The sequence below is a fragment of the Podarcis liolepis genome, assembly GCF_965112155.1.
Source record: "Podarcis liolepis genome assembly, chromosome: 14".
NCBI lineage: Eukaryota > Metazoa > Chordata > Lepidosauria > Squamata > Lacertidae > Podarcis > Podarcis liolepis.
The window spans coordinates 32741059-32768293 of NC_139569.1; the positions used below are offsets into that span (position 1 = coordinate 32741059).

The following is a 27235-nucleotide window of genomic DNA, read 5'->3' on the forward strand; positions in this document are numbered from 1 at the left end:
AGCACATGGAGGGATCGAGCAATGCTTAAATAATGACTCAGGGATTTTTTCCCCAGCTCTATCAATGCCCCAAGCTTTGGTAGGAGGAATCTGGCAAGCTGGGTGGGTGAAGAGAGCCCACACTGCCACTCTCCATTACTTAGAGTTCAGGCAGGTGGAGAATTAGCTACTCGCCCACAGCGTTGCAGTTTTTCACAGGTGAGTCAGAGCCCCAGTAAGGGAGTTCTTCAGCTGCCCTGTGACTCACCACAGTTACGTGCGGGCATGTAGGTGAAAAGTCTTTTGGTGGTCTGGAAGGCTTTTTCCAATTCCTACTTGGGATTCCAAAGCAACACAAGGATTACATGATGCATTCACATTCCTCAAGGATAAAGGAGGTTTGGAAATCTCCACAAAAGGACTAGAAGCCCAACAAAAGGAAAGAACTTTCTGAGAGAAAACATTTGCTCCATTACTGAACTTACGGCCCCCACAATGACTTGGCGCCCGCAAAAAGTCCCAGATTGTTTGTAGCCGTCAGGCCAAACTGGGCAAAGTCATGTTTTGGTTTGCCATCTTGATTCAAAATGGTGGCTGGCCAGCATTCAAGTTTTGTCAGCAGTTCTCTATCCCCTAGACAAAGAAAGGAGTGGCTTTCTTTGAGTGGCTTACTTCACAGTGGCAGATTGTCCAGAAGCTGCAATCCCCCCTCTAGAAAAATGTTTAAGCAAAGCCAGAGTACGACATAGCTTCACAAGCAAAACAGTTCTGCATCCATACTACGCATGGAGTGCTCAGATACCTTAAGGCAAGGTGGCAATTGGCAGCACTCAATACAAGTGGTTGCATCATTGCAGAAGAAAAACAGGGAGTTCTCCTTCATTCTAAGCCAATGATATTTCAAAATGAATAGACAAGGAAGACGAGTTTCAGAAAGCGTTTTATGGAAAATATTATAATTTTTTAAGGCACAGGCCACTTTTCAATTTCAGCATTTCAATTTTCAGTGACATTAGCTCAGAGGGACATTCAAAGCGACACTCTGCATGAGCCCAGTTTTGACATGATCCCCACGCAGTATCTGTCCCCTGTCCTTTTAGATTATAAGGATTTTCCTGCAATGGAGGTGATACTTTCTACTTGCAAAGCTATCATTATTTCTTAGACTAATTTATACCTTTCTTAACAAGCACTCAGGAGTGAGGCTCAAATACTTAATAGACACGCTATATGGTCAGGGCAGTAATAATATCATGAATTCATAAAACTGTTTTTAAATCTCAAAAGATCTTGATGTGCTGTGCAAAACTACTTTAAGAGGTCTAGCTTGCTTCAACCACTCCCAGGAAGAGAACAGCCATCACACAATGCATGTACACTCAGTGAGTAATTTAGACAAAGCAATCAAGCTAAGTAATATAGGCAAAAATGGCTCCAAGTTGTTTTATCCTGAGATACGGCATAAGTCCATTTAGCTCAGCATTTTCTACGCTGACAGGTAGCAGCAATCTGGAGTTTCTGCCAGCCCTACCTGGAAAAGATGAAGACTGAACTTGTGACCTTTTCTAAAGCAGGTGTTTTACCACCCTTCCTCTCAACGAAACAGAAAACATTCAAATCCAGTAAATAAACTGAGTGCAATATGCAGTAACTCATTTCAATTCTTAGAGAGGATGCTGTTTATATAAAGCCCTACAAAATAATGCGTTTTTAAACTTTTATAAAGTCCGTCCACTAACAGATTGGATGGGCTGGCACAAAGGAGTTCAAAACACAAAGGAGGACAGAATTTGTCATTGCAGCTCTGTGTCAACAGAAGATGCAACTCATGTTTTCCTTGAACGCCCCTTTTCATAATGAACACAGAAATAACTATATTTACCCATTGTTAAGATCACAGCAGGGAAAGTAATCCCTAGCAAAAACTTGGGTTGTTTTTTTTTGCTGTCCAATGTAGAGAAGTATATATCCTTCAGAATATCTAAATTTCTTGCTAAGGCTCCACAAATCTGTGCTATTAAAACTTAAAGGGGGTATGGGAAATTATCTATCCGTTAAACGTTAAGGAGTAGAAATGTAAGTCTTTATTGTTGTTGTTATTATTGCTTTCATGTGTATAATGGCTGTCTGCTAATAAAACATAATAAACTGACTTGACTGTGAAAAGTATCATAACACAAACTGCAGAAATTACCACTTCTGTACTGAAGGTTCACAAAGAGGTAACAATTAGGAAAAAACGTTGATCGCCAACCAATGTTGAAGATTCCTGGGACACTAAGACTTCTCTAAAACACCCCACCAGAAATATGGAGTTGTCTTCTTGCAGAAATTGCTATGTGTTTTCAGTCAGGTTGAAAGAACTTTTATAACAGATGCTCAGCGAACAACTATCTGACTTTTAAAAGGCATCTGAAGGCAGCCCTGTTTAGGGAAGTTTTTAATGTTTGATATTTTATTGTATTTTTAATCTTTTGTTGGAAGCCGCCCAGAGTGGCTGGGGAAAACCAACCAGATGGGCAGGGTATAAATAATAAATTATTATTATTATTATTATCAATCCAGAAACTGACAAATGTACAAAGCTGATGTAAGCAGGATGCTGACACCAAGAGAGACAAAGATTCCAGTGAAGCACCGCAAGGCACCAACACTGGGTGACCTCATCAATAGGACACACTCTGTAGTAGCAAGAGAAAAATGTCGTGAATAAATGCATCTATATGAAGATAGGAAGCTGCCTTCTACCGAGTCAGACATTCATCCATCTAGCTCAGCGATGTCTATGGTACATGAATGGAATGGAGGAACTGGACAGAGAGAAAAATCATAACATGGGAAAAACTGTGAAGCCGGTCATCGCTTCTCTCATGATTCCTGCGGGCTGCCCCTGTTGCTCTGTACTATAAAAAAGTCACAATATGTTAAAGGTAAGTAAAAATGTACCAGTTTCAGACACCTAAGTAGCAGCAGTTTCCAGGACATTACCTAGTTCACCTTGACATAGTAACATCCTTATTTATGACATCATGATGTATTGGTGTATCACGATGTTTAGCTGGAGATATGATGTTAAGACAGACATCACTCAGGCAGCACAGCCAATGGTCTCGGATGATGTGAATTCTGGTCCATCATCATTTGGGAGGATATGAGCTCCATACCTTGACCTATCCTTTGCTTCTCTCAGGTTCAGAGACCGGACAGCATCTAGGCACTTGATTTTCAAGGGAAAAGGTTTCTTCTTTCAGCCGCAGTGGCTTGTTGCCCCATTGTAGGACTGCCAGCATACAGTCTCCCCAAAGGAAAGATTCTCAAAAGGATGTTACTTTTTCAGTCCATCCATTTAGAACAAACAACAAAAGGGGGAAACCAAATGTAAATTTAAAGACCCAAAAAGTGGCCTCAGTAAGTTGTTTGCTCTTCTCACCCTCCCAAATTTTTTGGATGCATTCATAAAACCCTTTACAAACTAGATGAACCTCGTGGTCCCTTCCAACTCTTCTATGGTTCTGTGATTCTAAAGCAGCACGATTCTACAATGTGTGCGTGCCAAGGACCGCTAAAGCACAGAATACACAATGTCAATTATTATTATTTGTTTTAAAACTGGAAGGTTGTGCTATCATATTTTTCTTTTGACATCATGCACTGCAATTCCATTCATGCAACTAAACTGATAATGCTAATATCTACTGCAGAAATATTCGGGGGGGGGGGTGTAACTGCTTTCCTAGAGCAAATGCAATTAGTTCACATTAGTGAGCCGGCAGTAGTGACTGAGCAATGTGAAATAACAGGATATGGATTAATGTAGTCAGGATATTATCTAAATGGAGCAAGACTCCTGTATGCCCATCACTGTATATGCTCTCTCCTGCCTGGCTTTGCTGCTGCTTCTCCACCTCAAATAACATTAAGATTACAAGTAATGCAATTCAAAGTCTTCCTCTGCTTTGCTCAATACAGAATTAGAAAGTCACTACATGAAGGAACGGTGGGCAAGTAGAAATCAGCGTTTTCCTGTTGACGTTACAAAGAAATGGCCAGAGCGTGGTGCTTAAGTTTGAACTTGCTGTATGATATGAAAACCACATGGTAATACTTCCAATGCCGCCAAAGCAGATTACAGTGGTACCTCGGGTTACATACGCTTCAGGTTACATACGCTTCAGGTTACACACTCCGCTAACCCAGAAATAGTGCTTCAGGTTAAGAACTTTGCTTCAGGATAAGAACAGAAATTGGGCTCCGGCGGCACGGCGGCAGCAGGAGGCCCCATTAGCTTAAGTGGTGCTTCAGGTTAAGAACAGTTTCAGGTTAAGAACGGACCTGCGGAATGAATTAAGTACTTAACCTGAGGTACCACTGTAGTTAGTTCATGAAATCTGGGCATTAAAGTCCAAGTGCAAGCTTGAAAAAATGAGGTTTTTGACTTCAGCAACCCTAAATGCAAGAGCGGTTTTGTGGAGGTGGGCTGATAAATGAGTAAAATAATGGAGATCGAGACTTTTTCCAATTAGATTTCTCCATCTTCACATTAAAAACCAACAGTAGCAATTTCCATTTCCCAAAATATACTTTTTCATTTTTAAAATGGAGCAAAGGAAAGAACTGACTGAGGCTCTAGTCGGGTAATAACCCAAAGAGAAAAAAAATACACAGCCAGGGCTCAATCTAATAGTATGGAGTTGTCCTATATAAATAGCTACTCTGGAGTCAAATTAAAGAATGCAGAAAAAGCAAAACAAAGCAGACTGTAGGGTGTGGAGTTGCATGGACTCCCTGCCCATGAAAAGCTAGAACGTCATAGAAAGGACAAGTCTGAACCCATCCACATTCCATTTGGAACAAATAATTCTGCAAAACATGGTACAGCATTCACAATCAATTAATCTCCCACCTGCAGTCCAAAGTTCAGTAGAGTCAATAACCTGCCCCATATTTTTTTAATCACCTCTCAGATCCAGGACAGCAACAGCACAACACAACAAGCTCAGGGAATGAGTTTTGAAGCCATTTATTCCACAGCAATCTACCCTGTAAACTTGGGCTCACCAACATGGCAACTGTGAAAACAATGGCACCCTGGAGGTCTTCTGCTGATGCCTGCGAAGCTGCTGAGATCACCACCCCTGCCTCACCAACACTCACTGCCTGCTTGGTTATGAGGGTGGTTACCTTCTTCTCCCTTGAAAAGAATGTAGAGTTGAAGGAGCAAGTTAGAAGAGGAACACTTTCCCACTTCCTCTTTCAGCTCTACCAGATGCCCAAAATTTAGATTAGTTCTACAGTACTGGATTTACCCAGATTCCTCACTCAGGGTAGGGAGCTGCTAATCCAGGGGAAAGAAGTGACGAGAGTGGGTGGTGTCTTCAACACCCACCCAAATACACAAATGTGACCACAAACCTTAAGAGGATGGCTCTAGACAAAAAGGCAGACCCCTTCCAAAGTCAAGACTTTCAGAGCAGCTTGACAGGGTCCTGGGAAACACAGATACTTAAGAACAGCATTGGGTACCTGTTTGGCCTCAAGCAAAGCTCTCTAAATCCCAGTTTCTGCTATGAAGTACAGAATAGGCAAGCTTCATCTACAATAACTGCACAAGACAACACAAGAGTAGCCAGTCAGGACATAAACAGATCAATTCAGGATGGCCGAAGTTGTAAGCAACAACTCCCCCCCCCCCAAAAAAAACCCCAGACTGACTTAATACATCCAAGTTCCTCCATGCACAGTGTTGAACAAGGGCCATCTGGGCTGAATGACTCACACACTTTTCTATAGGATGACTGTTCTCTTGCATGTCACTGCTACAAAACAACTGCAAGGCAAGTAACCTACAAGTTATATGCTCTAGTTGAGATTCCTGCCTTGCAAAGGGTTGGACTAGAGGACCCTCGGGGTCCGTTCCAACTCTACAAATCTATGAAGAAATAGAGCAGTGAGGAAACAGACTCGCCAAACCACTGGTAATCCTAGAGATGCGCTATGAGAAACCTCAAGGTGGGCACCCACTCCTGCCTGTCTACAGCACATTGTTCCCCCCCCTCCAAAAGGTACTAGATATCCCAAAAGTCCGAGAGCAAAACAACTTCTCCATGCTTGAGTATACCAGGGTTACTAGAGTTTGCATCCATGTTGCGGATTTATGAGATTTCATAAGCAGCATTCAAAATTGGCTTGCTTAACTGGAGCACTCAGTCCCTGTCTAACTGGTTCCCCATTAGCCTCCGGGATTCGCCGTATAATTCTTGCACATACTACAGTGTGAGATAATAATAAAAAAAGCCAAGGGTAATATTTGGTTTCACCCATGTACTTCAAAAGTCATTCTCAAGCAGTGATATTATTTATATGCAGGAACAGAATGTGCATTAATGCAAATGGGATGCTGAACTGGATATACAGCAGAAGAAAGCATTCCTCTTTTTCTTTGTCTGTAACAAGCGGGAAGAAGATTTGGGAGTTTGAAGCTCGACTAGAAAAACAATCCTTAAAACATGGGATGTGTCTCTTTAAATTTAGGATTTGAGGAAGCAGAGGAGAATCAGACACTGGATTCGACATATGGCTGGGGCAGAGAACAGGATCAGGCTGCAGCCCTCAGTCTCCCCAATGGGCCAACTTAGCCAGGTGAGCAGGACTGCCCACCTAGCAATTACCAGGTCATGTATGTCAATGGGACGCGGGTGGTGCTGTGGGTAAAAGCCTCAGCACCTAGGGCTTGCCAATCGAAAGGTCGGCGGTTCGAATCCCCGCAGCGGGGTGCGCTCCCGTTGCTCGGTCCCAGCGCCTGCCAACGTAGCAGTTCGAAAGCACCCCCGGGTGCAAGTAGATAAATAGGGACTGCTTACTAGCGGGAAGGTAAACGGCGTTTCCGTGTGCGGCTCTGGCTCGCCAGATGCAGCTTGTCACGCTGGCCACGTGACCCAGAAGTGTCTCCGGACAGCGCTGGCCCCCGGCCTCTTGAGTGAGATGGGCGCACAACCCTAGAGTCTGTCAAGACTGGCCCGTACGGGCAGGGGTACCTTTACCTTTACTTAATGTATGTCAAAGTTCAAGGGGGATCAGCCGATGGGGTGTTACAGAGACCTTCAAATACATGCACCCAGAGCCAATCAACTGACTGGAAATGGGAACACACCTTTAACAGGACTTGATGAAGCAATCTGCCTATCATAAAATTTGAGGGTCCCCCCCCCTGCAGGGGGTGGGGAAGCTGTCTTAGCAAGCAGCCTCAATTGCAAATGATTCGAAACAGAGCTGCCTTGACTGCACTCAGGATTTTTCAATGAGGGGCTCCCTAGGGCAGCTAATACCTTAGGGGACTCTCCCATCAGTGATGATCAGTTGAGTGGAATTGAAAGTGTGCAAGCTCCCAATTGCCGCATCCATACCTACCCCACACATGATATTGTATATAGGGCAGGTGGGCTTGTTTTGTGAGGAATGGCCTCACAGGCCAAACTGGGCCCCATGCTAGGCCTGATGAGACCCATAGGACATAGGTTCCCATTTATTCCTTACCTTCACATTCCACTCTGTGAGGTAGGTTAGGCTGAGAGACTGTGACTGGCCTGAGGTCTTGCAGTGAGATTCATGGTTGAATTGAGATTTGAATACTGCTCTCCCAGGTCCAAGTCCAACACTAACCATTGCACCCCACACTGGTGAAATATGACCACATGAGAGATTTGGTGAGGCACTGCAGCTAAGTACACGAGCTGAAGTCTCAGGAATTCAGGCTCTCTTCTCTCCTGAACACAACTGGTCTTCCAACCTCATCAGTTTACAAAGCAGAATTAAATACCTGAAATGTTGTACAACTGATGCTATTAACTGCCCCCACAGTGAACATTATCTACAAGCAGAACTTCAAAGTATTACTGGTAAGAGAATGAGTCAACTCCGTGGCTTGTATCAGACCCAGGCTGCATTTAACAACTTTCTGATCTTTTTTTTTTAAAGAGACATCATCAATAACAAAGTTGGAAAACCTTTTACAAGTTTCACCTTCTTTTTAAATATTATTTATTTCCTTTCCACAAAATATGGAACAGCCAATGCAGATAAACCATCTCAGAGCAAAGGGGGGGGATTATTTAGGAGAAATTAATGCATTCTTATACAGGGACAGCAATTATACTTTTAATCTCCAGTCTTAGAAACTTATCCTTGACATGCAGCAATGGAATCAATTTATAACTATAAAAACAATTCAAACTATAAAAACAAGCAAGGCATAACCATTACAGCAGAAACACAATAGTACAGGTTCAACCAAAGAGGTGTGTCCCACAGAACAAAATGCCGTAACTATCAAAGGCCAGTGGAAAGAGGTTTGTCTTCTTATGGAAAAAACTATACAATGAAGAGGCACCTCTGTAAGAAGAGAGTTCCACGGTTTAAAAGCTGGCACAGAAACAGTCAAAGCTGCCTCATACTGTTAGAGCATTGCCCATCTAGCTTAGTATTGTCTGCAAAGACTGGCAGCGCCTCTCCAGCGTTTCAGGCAGGAGACAGTCCCAGTCCTAAATGGTGGTGCTAGGGATTGAAACCAGTGTTAGAAATTCAGATATATAAACTAGGCGCCAAATGGCTACTTAAACCAGGGTCACGGTCGCCAAAACAGAATGTCTAGTTGCCATTTTGGGGCCAGACGGCTCAAAAGTTGTATTTTTCAATACGACATTTTGGTTCCAGAAATTCGTTCTGATTGTGCAAATAATATATCATGAATAGAATTCTACAGGATGTGTTGCTAGCGTGTAAAAGCAAAGAACCAAGGGTCCAGGCATGCACCTCCAGATGGTGAAGACATCATGTGCCACCCTGGTGCCCGGGAATCTTCACTTGGTTGCAAGTGGCTGATCGCCGGGCGCAAAATGTGCATGGCGAATTTCAAATGCTAATTGAAACAAGAACCTTTTGCATGGAAGGCAGAGGCTCCAACACTGAGCTTACGACACTTCCACAGGAAATAGCTCTCTGCTGGGCTGCCATTCCCCACACTTTTGATGGTGCCAGAACTACCAAGAGCACCTCCAATTCTTTTCTTAACACACACACATCTGATATATTCATTTTTAAATATCAAATAACTGACCTATATTTATACATTTCTTGTATGTGAAACTACAACACAGTCATAGAAAACACAGCCATCTATTCCTTGGACCTAAGTCTGCCCTCTGCATTTTGATTCCATTCCAATGAAGCTTGATAAAAATCATACCATAATCTTTCCTTGTTCTGCCCGTTAATATTTTTTCCCTTCCTCTGCCATCTCCCTAGGCTCAATTATTCTGGCACATTATTAATAAAGTATCTAATTTTAAATATTAAAAGAATCCATACCTCTAGGCTAGACATTCTTTTCTTACAAAATTAGTCATATGAAAGGATATTTTCCTTACAAATCAAATCCTAGGTCTGTCCAGTCCTTGCAGAGCCCAATTCCTAAAGGGAAGTGAATTGATACCCCGGTTGACTTCACTATGGTGTATCAATGATCCCAGTTCTGACACCTGGATTCAAGAACCCTGTGATATAGGAAGCTGCCTTGGTCCTTGGTGCAAGGCCCTTGGTCTCTCTAGCTCAGAACTGTCAACAGTGACTGGTAGCAGCTCTTGAGGGTTTCAGACAAAGGTCTCTCCCAGTCCTACCTGGAGATGCAAGGGACTGGACCTCAAACCTTCTGTAGGAAAAGGGAAGGTCGTAGATCAGCAGAGCCCCTGATTTGCATGCAGGAGACCCCAAATTCAATCTCCAGCATCTTCACGTAGATCTGGAAAATACTCCCTGTCTGAAACTCGGGACAGCAGCTGCCGATCAATGTCAATAATACTGAGCTAGATGGACGAATAGTCTAATTCCATGTTAAGGCAGGCACACTCTTGAAGCAGCTCTATCACCTAGCTACAGTGCAGCATGTAGCAGTCTATATTTCTCATCTTTTCCTCATTTCACTGAATATCACATCACTTTTCCTCTTTTAAACATCTCTCTAGACATTCAGCCATCCACTATCTGCTGACCAACTTCATGGGCTGTTAAATATGTGCATTTGTAACTATTTTTTGTGTTGCCACCTAAAATGTTTTGATGATGCTTGGTGGGGGTTTTTTGCTGGTTCGTTTATAAAAAGTGCAAAAGTTGGGAGGAAGGAGTTCTGTACGGTCTGCCTAGTTCCCTTCTCTCCCCTACAGATCCTGCCCTGCTCTTTTTCTTGCTAGGGGATTGTCTTGCTCCCTGGAAGCATACACAAGGCCACTGAAGTGACTCAATAGGGAACTGATTACTTTGCTGTTGTTGTTGTTGTTGTAGTCTTCAGAATTCCACATCCATGATCTGACCCACAGAGGCCTTGCTCTCCAGCCCATTTGCCACACCCAAATCCCAGTCTGTTTAAACCACGCTGAAAACCCTGATAGGGATGGCTGAGCCCACGGGTGGGGGGGGGGGACGGACTTCCATTTTAGCGAAACAATCTATCTGCTCCATGTGACTCAGAGCCATGCTCGAAGAATGCATCACTGTTCAGACCAACAGTCGCAGCCTCACGCGAGAACAGCGCATTTCGTTCACACACATTCCTTAGGGATGACACATTCTTATCCAAGGGCCTCTAACGGTTGGGGCTTGTGGCTTCTTCAACCCCCCCCTCCCCACCTTAATCCACCCAGTACTAGGATGACTAAGCTGACAAAAATTCCTACCCAATTATAAACCCACTTAAAGAGAACAAGCCAACCCCCCCACCCCAAACATACACGCACCCCCCCAACCCCTTTGCCATTCTATACTGCAAGTTTCTATTCATAGAAGGAAAAAGAGGAGGGGGAGAAGTCCACCTCGAAGACCTTGCCCACATGCTGAATACGCAATGCCTTTTCTGGGCGCACGTCTTTCTGGTGCGCTTTTGGAGAAGGCATCTTTTCTACCTAATCCAATTCATCTTGCCTTATTAAAAAGCCTTTTGCATTTATACACAAAGAGACACCGGCGCTTTAATGCAAGCCAGCAAATAAAAATTGAGTCAAGTTACCAACATAAACAGAGATTAAGGCACTGCCGAGAAAAGTAGAGGGGGGGGGAGAGAAAAGACAAGGCATGAACACAGACATGCCGGGCAGGGGGGGGCGGGGGATTAATCGAAACAAGAGAAATATGTCTGACTGCCCTGGAAAACCTTTTGAAAATTAAATATTCTGCAGCAAACGGGGGCAGCGGAGAATGGCTCAAACCGAAAAGGTCACTGTGCTTAGATAAAGGTTTGCTCAAGCGTTTTGCAAAAGGACAAGGTACCTGAGAAGCACACGTTGAACTTTAAGAGGAGGCCATTGTAAGCCACCAAGAACACTCCTGGGGGAGAAAACAGCACTTAAATGCATTTTCATGAGAAGGTCAAAGCCTTATTATACAAAAGGTGAGGGAGGGGCGGTCAGAGGGAAGGAGGCGGGGATGTACGAGAGATTTGCTTAGGACACTTGAACAGAGGGTCAGTTTGCAGAGTAGGACCCGGGGCTGCAGGTAGGTACCGTATTTTTTGCACCATAACACTCACTTTTTTCCTCCTAAAAAGTAAGGGGAAATGTCTGTGCGTGTTATGGAGGGAATGCCTACGGGTGGCATGCCTACGGATTTTCCTCCTCTAAAAACTATGTGCGTGTTATGGTCGGGTGCGTGTTATAGAGCGAAAAATACGGTATTTGCATGTTAAGAATGCAGAGAACACTAGCGAACTCTTCTAGCCTAGCCTTCGCCCTCTCACCCAAGAGAGTGAACGTTTAAGCATATAAATGGGACAATCTGAGAAAAGACAAGCCGCTTGACTTTAGTTAAGTGTTCATTGGTGCAGTCACACAGGAGTTCCACCTCTGGGACCTAAATGGAGTGTCATTGTGGACCATGCCATAAGCCTAGAATTCTTACTATAACTAATTGCTCCCCCCCCCCATGAGGTGATCCTCTATGCTACTTTTTACATAATTTTTAATCACCATTGTTCAGTGTCTTAACAACTCATTCACAACTTGTTTCAGAAAGTATATTTGGGGAGGGAGTCCTTAAAGGCCTAGATTTGCTGACTGCTTGTGCCTGTAGCGTTTTAACTGGCTGGGGGCAAAGAACGGGAATGGGGGGCGGGCTGAGGGAGAAATGTCAAGAGTAAAGCCAGATGAATGTCATGCGTTGCAAATGTCTGCATAACAAAAACCACCACACAGGTTCGGATTAGCTAGAGCTGCCATACGTTCAGAATTTCCCAGACACAGCCAGGATTCGTCTGTAAAAAAGGGTCGCTTGAAAATGTCTGGGGAAACCCAGTCGAACGGCAGCCCATATCAGAAGTGTGGCAACCCTAGACTAGTAATTTTTTAAAAAAAGCAGAATCTCTGAAATAAGAGAAGCAAGCATGATCCAAATCCTGCTTTGGAAGGAAACTATGTTTTTCCGTGAACCTGTTGTGATCTTCCTTTTGGTGGTCCAGTTTTCCCATTGTGCAAGTGAGTTTCACATCAATATTGTTGTTGTTTTATTTTATACTCGCCCTTCACAAGCAGGTCCCAATGGCACTCTTCACACTTCTGCTTCCCAACAACTTGTATTTGGAGGGCACATACTAAGCTATCATCACTTGGACAAACTGCAAGAAAGGACAAGGACACAAGACCAGCCCAAGGGGTCCATGAAGCCCAGCATATTGGCTTCAATGAAGTCAAGCCAGAGGAAGCCTATCAGGATGTCCTGAAGGCAACACAGACTTTCACTGCTTGCCCTCCGAGCATGAAAATCACAGGTACTTTGGCTTCAATTTAGTATTCACGGCTAATGGCTATTGGTACACCCCTGATATGGCATTCTGCCTCAGGGTTTGGAATCATGCAGAAACAACATCATGAATGTACTTAATTTCTAATTTTATCTATTTTTCTCTCCCTCCCCAATCAAAAACAAACAGCTGTTGCATTTATCAGCTGTAGAATGCCCTGCACTACAGCCATTCCAACCTAGTAATTACATACATTCCCAGGGACATAATTTGCTATTATATATAGAGATATATAATAAATAGATCGGTCGGTGCTTTAAGCGCTGGCCAAGTAGCCACAGGCGAGAAGGAATTGCAAGAAGGCGAGTGCATGAAATTCCACCAGTGGAACACTCGGTTCCCTCCTCTGCACCAAGCACAGACTGCAGTGGGTTCTTGCAGGAGCGATGTCTTTTTGCTAGCCCCCAGAAGCAACTGGAACTGGCTGTGGCTCAGCAGTAAAGCCAGAGTTAGAAACTCAGGTATATTAGCTAGGCGCCAAATGGCTCCTTAAACCAGGATTACAAAATGCCTAGCTGCCATTTTGGGGGCAGATGGCTCAAAAGTCGTATTTTTCGACTTGAAAAATCCTGAAATTTCGGTTCCTGAAATTCATTCTGATTGTGCAGGTATCAATGACAGAATTCTGCAAGATGTGTTGCTCATGTGTGGGTGGAAAATCAAGATCCAAGGACCCGCCAGGCATGGACCACCAGATGGTGGAGAAGTCAGGCACCATCCTGGTGTCTGGGCATCTTCACTTGGTTGCAAGTGGCTGATAGCCAGGTGCAAAATATACCTGGCGCCTGGCAAATATTGAACACTTTGCATCCAGCAGTTCCCGAGTTCAATTCCCAATTATCTCCAGGATAATCTGAAACCCAGAAGCTAACTAACCCCCTTCTTTCTAAAACAGACTAAGCCCCTTCAAGACAGGCACCAAGACTGAGCCCTGAGGTTCAGCCATCCCCAAGGGGCTAAATTATGATCACTGGCAACCGCTCCCAAGAAGAACTGGATTCCTGCAGTGCAAGACCAGACACTCCAGAGAGAGGTTCAAATCATCACAATGTGACATCACGGTCTACGGTATCAAAACAGCAGCCAAGAATTAACAAATGAATGGGAAAACATTTTGCCTACCCCGTCAACTTTCAGATATAGTTCAGCTTCCATAACTTTGTAAGAATGTAAGAAAAGCTTCTCTGGATGAGACAAAAGGCCCATCTAATCCAGCATTTCGTTTTGCAGAGCTGCCAACCAGATGCCTATGGGAAGCCCACAAGCAGGGAATAAGCAACAGCCCCCATCAAGTCCTACAAGAGTTTAGCAACGCAGTCAGAAACAGAAGCAATGCTATCTCTCTAATGTCATTTGTGTTAGCAATGTGTAGTGTTTGGTTAAAAAAAGGGTATTGGTCATGTTCATGAATTGATGTATTAACTTCTCCAGTTCTTTTTTCTTTGGGGCGGGGAGAGGAGCTGTTCTTGGCACTTATTGTTGACGGATATAAATACTAAACAGCAACTGCTGCAAGACTGCTCCGTTGGAATCTTGAAACTCTGTAGCACTGCAAAGTGCCCATTAGCAATATTTAAACATACCACTTCACCCATCCTTAACTCATGAAATGTTTTCCTCCAAGTTGCCAGTTTTTCCAACTTCCGGAGACTTTTTTGTTTTGCACTTAATTTTTTTATTTGCAAATAAAAAACATAAAAGAAGAAAAACTAATAAAAATATTATTAAAAAACACTGCCAGCTAAATAATAATAATAATAATAATAATAATAATAATAATAATAATAATAATAATAATAATCCATCAGTCCTGATTTAATCATACAAATTAAAACAGGCCAGTCCACTGTTTTGTTTTAAGTGAGGTTCTGGGTCTCCACATTTCTCTACTTGCCTAAGACCAGCTAGATCGATCTTTCTCTAACTCACCCATGTTCACCCACAACCCATGGGCATCAACCCCACCAAACTCAGCTTGTAAGGCCTTTGACAGCCAGGCCACGGAGAAAGACACAGAAATCCTTTACAACCCCACTTTATGGAGCTGGGGCAGGGATTACGGAGATGATGTATGTGAAGCATTTTCAAACGCTCCAAAGTGCTATCGAGAGGCTCTACAGCATTCATTCAGGACAATTTAATCAATGACAAAGGCTAACAAAGTGTCCAGGAAGAAGGGAACACACAGGAGGCTCTTTCAGGTTCAGAATTCCAAACTTCTTTCCCACACTTGTTCAAAAGAAGCCTTTCGCTTCAAAAAGAAGAAAAACTTTTTTAAAAAAGAAAATGGGGGGAAAGAAGGGAAGTCCCCTTTTGCAACCAGCTAGCCACCACACTGTTCAGGCGCCTCTAACAGAGGGACTGACTGTGAAAGCAGATGGCCCAGTTGAGCAACAATCCACATCCTCCCGTATAGGTTAGATTAGCAGAATTTCTGAACAACAACAAAACTACTGCTTTGCTAGTACATCCTGATACTGCATGCATTCAAATTTCAAGAATGCCATGTTGGAAGCACCGTGTTTTGAACAAATCCTTTTTTTATTGGAAAGACAAAAAATAAAAGGAGACAGAGAGGAAGCTCATGAAAAAAGAAAACAGCTACCTATTACAACAGGTGAATTAGCTGGAGGAACTGCTTGTATTTGGCCCAGTGTTCAAAATTAGGCAGCTGCCAGATGCATTCTGCACCAGGCAATCAAACACTTGTGACCAAGTGAAGATGCTTGGGCGCCAGAATGGTGCCTGACATCTCCACCATCTGAGGATCATTGGATCTGGACTGTTTTCACACACTAATACCACATCCTGTAGAAGTCTATCAGTTATATTTTATCTGCACAATCGGAATGAATTTTTTTTTTGGGGGGGGGGTTGCTTTTTCTGTGCAGCCTGAGCAGAAGCAGTCACCATTAAGAAAAAGAGATTGGAATAGACCAATATATAGCTATGGTTTTCCCCAGTAGTGATGTATGGAAGTGAGAGCTGGACCATAAAGAGGGCCGATTGCCAAAGAATTGATGCTTTTGAATTATGGTGCTGGAGGAGACTCTTGAGAGTCTCATGGACTGCAAGAATATCAAACTTATCCATTCTTAAGGAAATCAGCCCTGAGTGCTCACTGGAAGGACAGATCCTGAAGCTGAGACTCCAATACTTTGGCCACCTCATGAGAAGAGAAGGCCCCCTGGAAAAGACCCTGATGTTGGGAAAGATTGAGGGCATAAGGAGAAGGGAACGACAGAGGACGAGATGGTTGGATAGTGTTCTTGAAGCTACCAGCATGAGTTTGACCAAACTGCGGGTGGCAGTGGAAGACAGGAGTGCCTGGCATGCTCTGGTCCATGGGGTCACGAAGAGTCGGACACGACTAAATGACTAAACAACTAAACAACAACAACAATATATATGTGGACTCTCCCTGGATCAAATGACTTTTCTTCTTTAAGGTCTCAAAGCTCTTCACCTAGCTCAGGATTATCATCTGAACTAGCCAGAAGTTTAATTGAAAATCAATTAATAGTCACGCCATCATTTGAAAAATAAGACATTAAAGCCCTCTTGCCCCCAAATGGCAACTAGACTTTCCACTTTGGCGACTGTAACCTTGGTTTAAGGACCCATTTGGCACCTAGCTTATATATCTGAGTTTCTAACACTGATTTGGCCATGATCTGCTTGGGGTGCCGTGGGCTCCAGGATTTTTCCTTAACAGGGAATTCGCCACCAGTGGCCAACAACCACAGTTGCAATTTTATTGAATGAAACAGTTACATGCACCGCCTTTCATAAGGAGAACAAAGAAGTGTATAAAACACTACAATAAAGTTAAAAATTCAGTATGAAACAGCAGCTGCTGCATCTCCTTGCACTCCTGTAAGCCACTGACCTACTCACTCGGTCATGAGATGGTTACCCTTTTCACCTTTGAAAAGTACACTGAACTGAAGAAGGAAATTGGGAAAGTGACACTTAGCCACTTCCTCTGTCAGCTCTATGCACTTTTCAAGGCTCAGGATAATTTGACTTCTATTCAGATCCCTTGGAAAAGCAAAGTGCATGTGTGAATTCTGTCTGTCTCTTGGGGTAGGGACAGATTCAGGGAAGGAAAGGGGGAAAGTGATCAGAGTGGGTGTTGTTCATATTCACTTAAAAATCCAAATGTGCCCACGGGCCTGAAAAGGCTCTTGACTCCTATGCTAGGTCAAACAAGCAGGCAATTCAAAAGTTAAGTAAAGTTCATTAATAACAACAAATGGATACCAACTGCAAATACTATATTAGGCATGATCATAGGTTTTTAGCTTTTTTTTAAAAAAAAAGTAAGTGCAAGTAAAACAAACATGGTAAATTAGATCACTCTCTAGGCAGGGCATCAGAAAATTTTCCAATTCAAACTACGTATTTTCCAATACAAATTAGGCCGATTTAAGTAGGAATGTTTTCCAACTCAAAATTTTCCAGGAAACCTACATCAGGGTTAAGCACTGCTGGGATGTAAAAAGCTAACTTAAACAGAACCAGACCATTGGTCAATCTAACTCAATAGTGCTTGGTGTAGACCAGGGACGTCCAACTTCCAAGAGACTGTGATCTACTCACACGATTAAAATCTGGCAGTGATCTACCCATTGGGAGGGGGTTCAGGTCAAAGTTGAGCTTTTTTTATGGAAGGGAGGAAATATTTCTTAATTTAGGGGCTAAGGTCAAATAAAAAAAAAGGCACTCACCAAGAGATCGCTAATGAGACAGTCAGCCTCGCTGCGAAATCTCCAACTTCCGCTCTAGCAATGTACAGGACAGGGAGAGGGGGCAGGGATGGATGGAGGGGCCAGCAATCTATCAAAGCCTCCCAGGGATCGACCAGGCAATCAAGATTGACCTGTTGGACATCCCTGGTGTAGACCAAGCATTCCCAAACCATGCACCATGGACCACCAGCGGTCTTCAAGCTCCATTTAGGGGGTTCGCAGCATGCCCACATCAAATATTCATATTGATTTTTAATTATATTTAAATTGCTTCTTTTGTTTCTTATATTGCATTTTATTGTATTGCAATTTGAATTCTATGGAATGCAAATCATAATACAATAAGATACAATATAAGCAATAAAGGCACAGTTAAAAATCAGGCTGAAAAATCATGAAGCAGTCCACCAAGACCATCAGCAATTTTCAGCTGGCACATGGGGGGGGGGTAGGTTTGGGAACTACTGGTCCACACCAATGTTTCCGAACCTGCTGCCCTCCAAATGTCACTAGACTTCCATTATAGCCAACCATTGACCATATTGGCTTAGCTGCAATACAAAACAGCTGATAGGGCACCACTATGTTTGGGAAGGCTGCTCTGCACAGGGTCCATTCTCCAAGCACAATCTCCAGTATCAAGACTGAAATTCAGTTTAGAGGAAAGGCAAGGAAGAGGGGACATGATCAGCGTTCGAAACTCACATTGTTCTAGGCGCGTTTTGAGACAGGGAATTTCATTAATGCAAGCGGTTTCTGAGCTCTGGGCACAGTACTGAGCCGAAGATTTCAGATTAAAATTGCCACTGCACTGCTGGAAGAAAAGGACCTTTTTCTGCCTCCCCACTTCCAGCCCCTCTCTGAAGACTGGAGAAGGGGAATATTACGCGGGGTGGGGAGGGAGCATGGCTTTGGTTTTTGGTTTTTTGCAGCCTTCAAATGAGGAATAGGCCATGAGAAAAATGAACATATGGTAATATTTTAGCTGCAGTTCTTTCATTTCCAGCTTTGTATTTTTGTTATAAAAAAGCGTGCCTCGACGCTCCATTGTGGCACCCATAACCTAGGTTTGAGGTGCCATTTAGCTCCAAGCTTTCATATCTCAGTTTCTAACACTGGAATATGATAAAACTATACATGGCATGGAGAAAGTGGACAGAATGAAGTTCTTCTCCCTCTCTCAAAGCAATAGAACGTGCGGACATTCAAAGAAGCTGGATGTTGGAAGATTCAGGACGGATAAAAGAAAGGACTTCTTCATGCACCACATAGTTTAAACTAAGGAACTCGCTCCCACAGGAGGCAGTGATGGCTAAGAACCCAGATGGCTTTAAAAGAGGATTAGACAAATTCATGGAGGAGAGGGCTATTGACAGCTACTAGCCATGATGGCTATGCTCTGCCTCCAATTGCTGGAGACCGCTGGGAGAGTGCTCTTGTGCCTGGGTTCTGTCTGAGGACTTCCCATTGCAGCATCTAGTTGACCACTGTGAGAACAAGACGCTAGACTTAGATGAGACATATGCCTGCTCCAGAAGGCTCTTCTTAAGAGAATCATAGAACTGCAGACTTGGAAGGATCCGTGAGGGTCATCTAGTAGAACCCCCTGCGATGCAATGTGGGGCCCGAACCCACAACCCTGAGATTAAGAGTCTTGGGCTTCAAGCAGTCCCTTCCCCACAGTCATCACTTCCCTGTTCCTCAAGAGGAAGCTAAATTTTCAAGCAGCTGATCAAGGCTTTCGCAATGACTATTGCGTCACATCTAATTTCTAGGAGAGAATTTTCTAAAGGGGTGTCAGGTGTGCGTGCAGGAGCCACGTCCTGAGACCAATAGGACTTTGCAGGACTGGGGCCTTCCTAAGTTTGTTCTGAAGAAGCAAGGCGCGGCCCCACAGGTGAGGCCAATTTGTAACTCACAGCACCTGGTGGCAAGCACTGGGAAGGGATATAAGGTCAACATTTCCCTTCGGCTCTTTGCCACAGCAACATGCTTCCTGCCTTGCTGCGTTTGGCCTCTTGCTTCCTGATCCTTGAACCTCGGCTTCTTCACTCCCTGCTTCTTGATCCTCAAACCCTTGACTTCATGACTCCTTGCTTCCTGACCCTCAGACCCTTGACTCCTGGCTCTCTGACCCTCGGACTCTTGGCTTCCTGACTTCTGGACCCCTGTTCCTGCTCCCATCCTGCCATCTTGCCCCCGATCCTGACGTCCCCTGCTGGGACTTCAATTGCCCATGAACCGGACCGTGACAAGGGGTCTGAAGCTCCACCCCACCCTAACACTGGCCTGTCTCTGGAACCGCCCATAGCTCAGGGGTAGAGCACTGGCAGATGCCAGGTATTGAACTTGGGAACTTATGAATGCAAAGCAGGTGTTCCATCACTGAGCTGTGGCTGCTAGTTTATTATTTAGCACCTTCAGCATACACAGCAGAAGAGCACAAGTTCCTACTCTGAGGAACATACAGTCCAAACCTTGGCACAGGGTGATCAAGAGAAAGGGGTAGAGAGAGCTCAGGAATGAGATATACCAAGACATTTAAGTTGCCCTTTTTAAGCTTCTTCTACAGATTTCCCCTGCATTCCACACAGCACAAGACATACGCAAGAAGCAGCTTCTGAATAAAACAGAAGGAACCGATTCAGGGCCTAGAGGATCCCCTCCCTTTTCCAGTCATGCCTGCATACTTTGCATAGATTCAATATTTTCTAAAGGACAAAGAACATGGCCTGACAGCCAAAGAAGGAAAGAAGAGTTTGGAGGCGCCTCGTGAAGCACAAGTCTTCCTACTGGACGTAAGTCACCACTGTGCTGCCAACTTCAGAACAAGGTCCACTCAATCAATTCAGCTGCATACCAGCAGAGACAGGGTCCTAGGTTTATTGTGATGTTTAAGGTAAAGGTAAAGGGACCCCTGACCATTAGGTCCAGTCGTGACCGACTCTGGGGTTGCGGCGCTCATCTCGCTTTATTGGCCGAGGGAGCCAGCAGGTCACGTGGCCAGCATGACTAAGCCGCTTCTGGCGAACCAGAGCAGCGCACGGAAACACTGTTTACCTTCCCGCCGGAGCGGTACCTATTTATCTACTTGCACTTTGATGTGCTTTTGAACTGCTAAGTTGGCAGGAGCAGGGACCGAGCAACAGGAGCTCACCCTGTCGCGGGGATTCGAACCGCCAACCTTCAGATCGGCAAGTCCTAGGCTCTGTGGTTTAACCCACAGCGCCACCCATGTCCCTGTTATATGTTTAGTTTATTGCAAATTTTGTCACAGAGGTATTGCACAACTTGAAAATAAATAAAAGTACTTTTTTTTAAATAAAAAGCACAAACCATCATGTAAACAGGCTTATATATGATACGATGTATGCATGTATTATACAGGTCCCAGTGAACACAGCAAAACTCAAAACCCCAGAAAAATAAGAAAAGGGGGGGGAGGACGTAAGGCAGATGTGGGGAACCTTGGATCCTCCAGATGTTGCTGAACTACAACTCACATCATTCCTGGCCATGTTTGCTGCAGCTGATGGGAGTTGTATTTCAGTAATACCTGGAAAGCAAAAGGTTCCCCAAAACTGACTTACTGGAACAGCAATAAAGGGTCTGATGAAGCCCCCGATTATGTCTAACATGTATTCCTTAAGGGCCCAATTGCTCCAGGGGTCAGTAGCTTCCAGTTCCTACCAAAACAGTAGATAAATCCAATTAAAGAGCAGATTAATCCTTAGAGAAGCCAAGGAGTCCTCATGTACAGTGAAGTCAAGCTCAGTTTATTTAGTCTACAGGCCATAAACGTCAAATACAGTGTAGGATTAATCAAGACAATCACAGGGAAAACAACACAAAAAGTATACAGGTGCACACACAGTGTCTTTTACGAGGAGAGTATGACAAAATCTGTAAACTATCAGAAATAGTTAAAAAGCAAAATCTATGTGGAGAGGATACTTAAATTGATAATGCATAAATAAATGCATTGTATACTGCATATGAAACTTAAAAAGAATGTACCACTGGACAAGTTACTGTGGTTATATGTTGTTCTTCTATTGACATGAGAACCAATAAATATTACTGTATTTGGATTTAAGAAAAAGGAATAGTTAAAAAGCACAGACAACTTTTAACTCTGGATTCATTTCCCCTTTAATAATAGTGACCTAGTTTTGATTGCTACAGAAAGGAATCTGGCTATATTTTCTGTGATCCGGTGGTTGGCAAGTGTAGAGAAAGCAGTGCGGAGATAAAACTTAGGATAACGTAAATAAATTCTGGGCGGCATTTTAAATAAGTGTTAAAATGAAAACACTGACTGGGGAAGGGGGGGAAGAGACCCTCAAAATACTACAATTGTTTGACTTTCTTCTTCTTCTTCTTCTAAGAAGATCCCATTAATGTTTTTAATGCAGTGTTGCAACATCTCTCCCTGCTCTCCAGAATTTACTCCTGATGCCAAACTTTCATCCAAAATATATCCTTAGCAAAATGCGGGGGGGGGGGGGGGGAGAGAGAGAGAGAGAGAGAGAGAGAGAGAGAGAGAGAGTGTCGAACGACTACTCATCCCAGCAGCTGCTGGAAAATATCCAACCACTTCGCTTTTCCGGAAATCCGGAATGGCAACATCATTCTCCAGTTCTACTGCCAAAAGGAGATGTAAGCGAAACTACGCAGTTGGCATTCTCCCTACAGCTTGTGAAGAAAGCAAAGAGTAAATATTGCAGGATTAGCGTTGCAAATGCCTGTGGGAACTAACTTGAATACAAGTACTTAAAAGGTTAAAGGGGGGGTGAGAGAGGAGAGAAGAGAGGCACCCACGGAAACTTGAATCTTCCTCTCCCCCTCTTTTCACTTTTCTATCGCATTTATTTATCGCTATTAAAAAATGCCACAAAGTCCTGGGTAGCTTGGGGGGGGGGGGGAGGGAGAGCAGCTCACTTCTGACATTGTTTCCATGAGAGAGTTGAGCCAAAGGAAGCGACAGCTTTTTTTGCTCCTTTGTTTGCGATAGCCGGCTTCTGCTCGGCGACGAAATTAAACAAGCCAGCTTGCTCGCAAGAGAACTGAGTGTTCCCACACAGCGCTTACCCACCCACTCGATATCCTTCAGTGGAAGGTCTCAGCAAGGACAAAGGGATTCGAACACAAGCTTCCTGGAGGAACGGGGGGGGGGGGGGGGAGTCCGCACCAAAACTTCCCAAGCCAGTCAGCCGAGAGCACAAATAAGGACACTTGCGACTGTGCCATCCTCCAAAAGCAGTGTGTGTGTGCACGTGCAAACACATACTGACAGCCACAAGCATAATTTTGTATACGTTTGATACCAGTGTCAGAAACGCAGATATATAAGCTAGGCGCCAAATGGCTCTTAAAACTAAGGTTACAGTCGCCAAAATTGAATGTCTACTTGCCATTTGGGTGCAAGAGGGCTCTGAAGTCTTATTTTTCAAATGATGGCGTGACTATGGTTGATTTTCAGTTAAACATCTGGCTAGTTCGGATGACAACTTTGAGCTAGGTTGAGAGCTTTGAGACCTTAAAGAAGAAACTTCAATTGATACAGGGAGAGTCCACATTTATATTGGCCTATTCCGATCTCTTTTTCTTAATGGCGACTGCTCCTACTCAGGCTGCACAGAAAAAGCAATTTGGTTCCTGAAATTCATTCTGATTGTGCAGATAAAATATAGCTGATAGATTTCTACGGGAGGTGGCATTAGTGTGTGAAAACAGTCCAGATCCAATGATCTTCAGATGGTGGAGATGTCAGGCGCCATCCTGGCGCCCAGGCATCTTTGCTTGGTGCTTGGCCAATTTTGAACACTGGTGGGTGGGGCCAGGAGTAAAAGTAGGTGGAGCAATGAATTGTCCATTTACTTGTGTACAGTAAGCTGGCTTCTACACGCCCTTCCAGGTCCACCATCCAGGCAAGTGAGCATCATTACCGGAGTTCAAGGACACACTCCAGGAGGGCAAAAAAACTGCAAGAAGGGTGTGAAGCCAAGTCGGTCAGGAGCCGCCTGAGGAGATGGGGTGTGGTTGGGGAGAATCCCAAGGGCCAACTTCACTCGCCAAGCCCAAGGTTCCCCATCTATAATAATCATATAAAGGAAGGCATGATATGACTCTGCCCTGTGGTGCTTCCAATTAAACTGTGTCTTCTGCCTTTGCCACAGTTGGAGGCTAAGAGGTGATGTCAAAAGATGCAGAGAAGAAGTTGGCTTTTGATGAGGGCTTTAAGGAAGAGGTAGAAGTGGAATGGAAGCATGGAAGGGAACCAACTGGGGTGTGATCGTGGAAAGGAATGAGCAGCAGATGGTGGTGGTGGTAGATCTGGGGGAATCAAAAGTTCACAGACGCAAGTAGAAATGAAAAGCAGGCAGGAGAGCCAAGCATTTGGGAACATTCTGCTAGGTATTGCGCCCCATTCAGAAGACGGACAAGGCAAGTCCAGAATCCATCAGCCCAAGGGACACAAACCCTGGAAGGTTTTCAGATAGGGGTCCCTCCCAGCCCTACCTGTAGATGCCAGGGATTAAGCCGAGTGCCTTCTGCAAGCAGCACTTGTGCTCAACCACTAAGCCACAGCCTTTCCCAACAACTTTTCAAATAACCTGATCCCAAGCCAACAAGAAAACATAGGGAGTGGTCTTACAACCAGGCCGGACCATCTAGATCAGGGTTATCTACTCTGACTGGCAGCAGCTCTCCAAGGTTTCAGATAGGGAGCATTCCTAGCCCTACCTGGAGATGTCAGCATCTGGAGCAAAGCTGATGTTCCACAGCTAAGCTGCAACCCCTTTCCTGTCCCTCCTCTGTTAATGCTCTCCAACATCCAAGCAGGGTAAACAGGAAGCTCCCTTTTAAACAATTGAACATTTATACTTCCCTTGTTTTCCCTACTGAAAGAGCAGGCAGTTCCCCTCCAGGCATGCTGAAGGGAAAGATGATGTTTTCCCTCTTTGTAATCCAGGCTTATTATCAATAGCCCCTTTAAATAATATTGGGTCTTCAAAATTTTGGGGTGGGTTTGTTTATTTTGCAATTTTGACAACGAACTGAGAAACGCGCTTTGCTGTGTCAACTTTACCATAATACCTAAAACCCAATTCCCCTAAAATGAGTTCTAACTCTTTCTTAATCAGTTTATTTCATGCCTGTTGGCCCGGAATTTTCTGTCAGAAAATCTCAACCTTGTTTTGTGCTGTTTTTAAAGCTTCTAGCCCACAACAAGGCTATTGACAAATGTGTCATTTCTGCTGAAGCCTGGGAAACACTTCTAGCGTTTTGCCCAAACCATTCTTTGTTCTGCACCTATAAAGGTGAGGATTTTCCACTAAAACCTCAAGTGTGGAAGGAGGAGGAGGAGAAAGAACCCCAAGTCTCCTGGTGTATTGGGAGTGCATTCCAGCCTCCCAAGCAAACTAGGCCGCAATTGCGTTGTACATTTATAGCACCAACGGGAGCTACACAAAGGCAACCTTACATTTTTTTAGAATATAGGAGAAATAAAATCAGTTGAAATTAACCAGCAAAACATTTAAAATCCCTGCTGATTTGTGGGTTTTTTTTTAAAGTCTTCACTAAGTGCCAGACATACAACAGGGAAGGGAGGCCTGTCTGGTCTCAGGCATGAGGGAGTTTCACAGCACTGGACCCACAATATTGAACACTTGACTTCTGGTGAAACAAAGCCATCGATCTGAGCCATTATTTCATTTATTAAATGCTAGTACCAAGAGCACCGCAGAATACCTGATTTTAACAGCTGATTTCTCAGTACTGCTTGAAACCCAACAACGTGAATACTTTCCAAATGGCTGCTGGCATGGAATCAAGTCATTTGTACCATTAAACCTGTTCAGTTGGACTCAACCAGGTAGGATGGGGCTCTTAATGTCCCGTCTCCTCCCACTCAGAAGAGAGACACAGCAATGAGCAAGTTGGACTGTACCAAGCTGCTTTGAACAAGGGGTCTCCCCCAGCCCTGCATCCATTCCAACAGGGTGTTTTTGGATTAAGTGAGTAGGGGTACACCATGTTCAAAGAAGAATTGGCTTAAAATGAGCTGGGGACTCCCCAATTCAATCTTCCAACCACTCAATCTCAGTTCCTATGATCCGTAATATGGGGATAATACTGGCTTACCTCACAAAGTTTACTTCATGAAATGGAACAGAGGAAGCCGTATTATCGACAGTGTATGGCAATAGTTTTCCAGGATTTCAGATTAGATCTCTCCCAGTCCTTCCTGGAGAGGCCAGCGATTGAATCTAGATCCTTCTGCCCAGTAGAGGCCCTATTACTGGGATATGACCCTTCTCTCTGGTTTCAACATTTGAATACATTATGTAACTTAAAATAAATGAAGCAAAACCCAATCTACCCAAATTTCTCTCCAGAGAGAATGGATTATGTTTGCCCACATCTCATATGAGGTTGGGGGTCTTCCTCATAACAGACCCACAGAGTATACCCTCCCAACCTAAATATTTCACTCCTACTGATAACATACCACAAATTTCTCCTTATATTTGGTGCTGTCCACTGATGCCAGCTGCATCTCCACTACATAATGGAGGCTGCTGCTTTAAAATAATAATCCATAGGCCCCTTCTACATTTCAAAACACACTGCCGTAGTTCCATTTGCTCAACCCCGCTGGATGAATACAAGAATGGATGCACTACCCATTATCCGAGCGGCAGGCATGTTCGGCCTAGTTCCCACACGCACATCCCAAAGCAGAAAACAAAAACAAAAGTGTTTTGTTTTGCTTTTATCAGGGGAAGGCAAACTCTGCCACAGGTCGTAAGACTGCAAACAGTAGCGACAAGCACAATTTCACCTGTGCACCCAGCTGCAATAGTTACGTAAAACCACTAGGTACCACAATCAAAATCCATATATACTCCAAAAAACCCCACCTCTGTCCACAATTGCCTTGATAGAAAAGTGAAAGATCCATTTGAAAGCCTGAAATGGGAGAGGAGGGGCATTGTCGTTCTAAAAAAAATGCACTACATTGCACTTTTGAAGATTTGTCAGCATCATGTAGAACCCATTTCCGCAAAGTGGAGTCACTCTCCTATAATACAACTCTCTAAGAGGAGCAACAGTGCAAATCAAAGGACCTGCATATTCTGCCTCCCTCTCAAATTTCAGGTAACTTTATATCTACATGCTGCACACAAACACACCTAACCGCCATCTGGTTATGTGGTTCTATGATTTTCCACACACACCAGGAAGCCAGTACCCAGGGTAACTTCCGTGAAGTTATACATTCAGCATACAGAAGTGTTGATGCTTTTTCCAAGGCTGTCAATGTGTGGTGGTAGAATTTGCATGTTTGCGTTTTTCTCAATGCGAAGAAAATATTATCTGCACATACAAAGCTAGCCTTTATCCATATAGGGTCCTGCCTACCCTCCCAGTGTGGCAATGCTTTATTCTTGGGAAGTGTCCTGACATACTATCTTCCCCACCCCCCACAAGCTGCCCAAGTGGTACCAGGCTATGGTTCAAGGGACACCAGAGAATGACAACTGCTGTAGCTAATCTGGTCAGCGCCTGGAAGAAGAGAACACCTAGGGAGTCTGGGTTTTATCCAATGGCATTGCTCAGAAGACACTGAGGTGTCCATCAGTGCAATTTGGAGGGA

General features: G+C 44.0%; 1 protein-coding gene across 1 annotated transcript in view; it reads right to left on the reverse strand.

The window, feature by feature from the left end:
• The window catches only part of IGF1R (insulin like growth factor 1 receptor), a 180889-nt gene that overhangs the window by 130231 nt on the left and 23423 nt on the right, over window positions 1–27235 (reverse strand). The gene's annotated exons all lie outside the window — the stretch shown is intronic.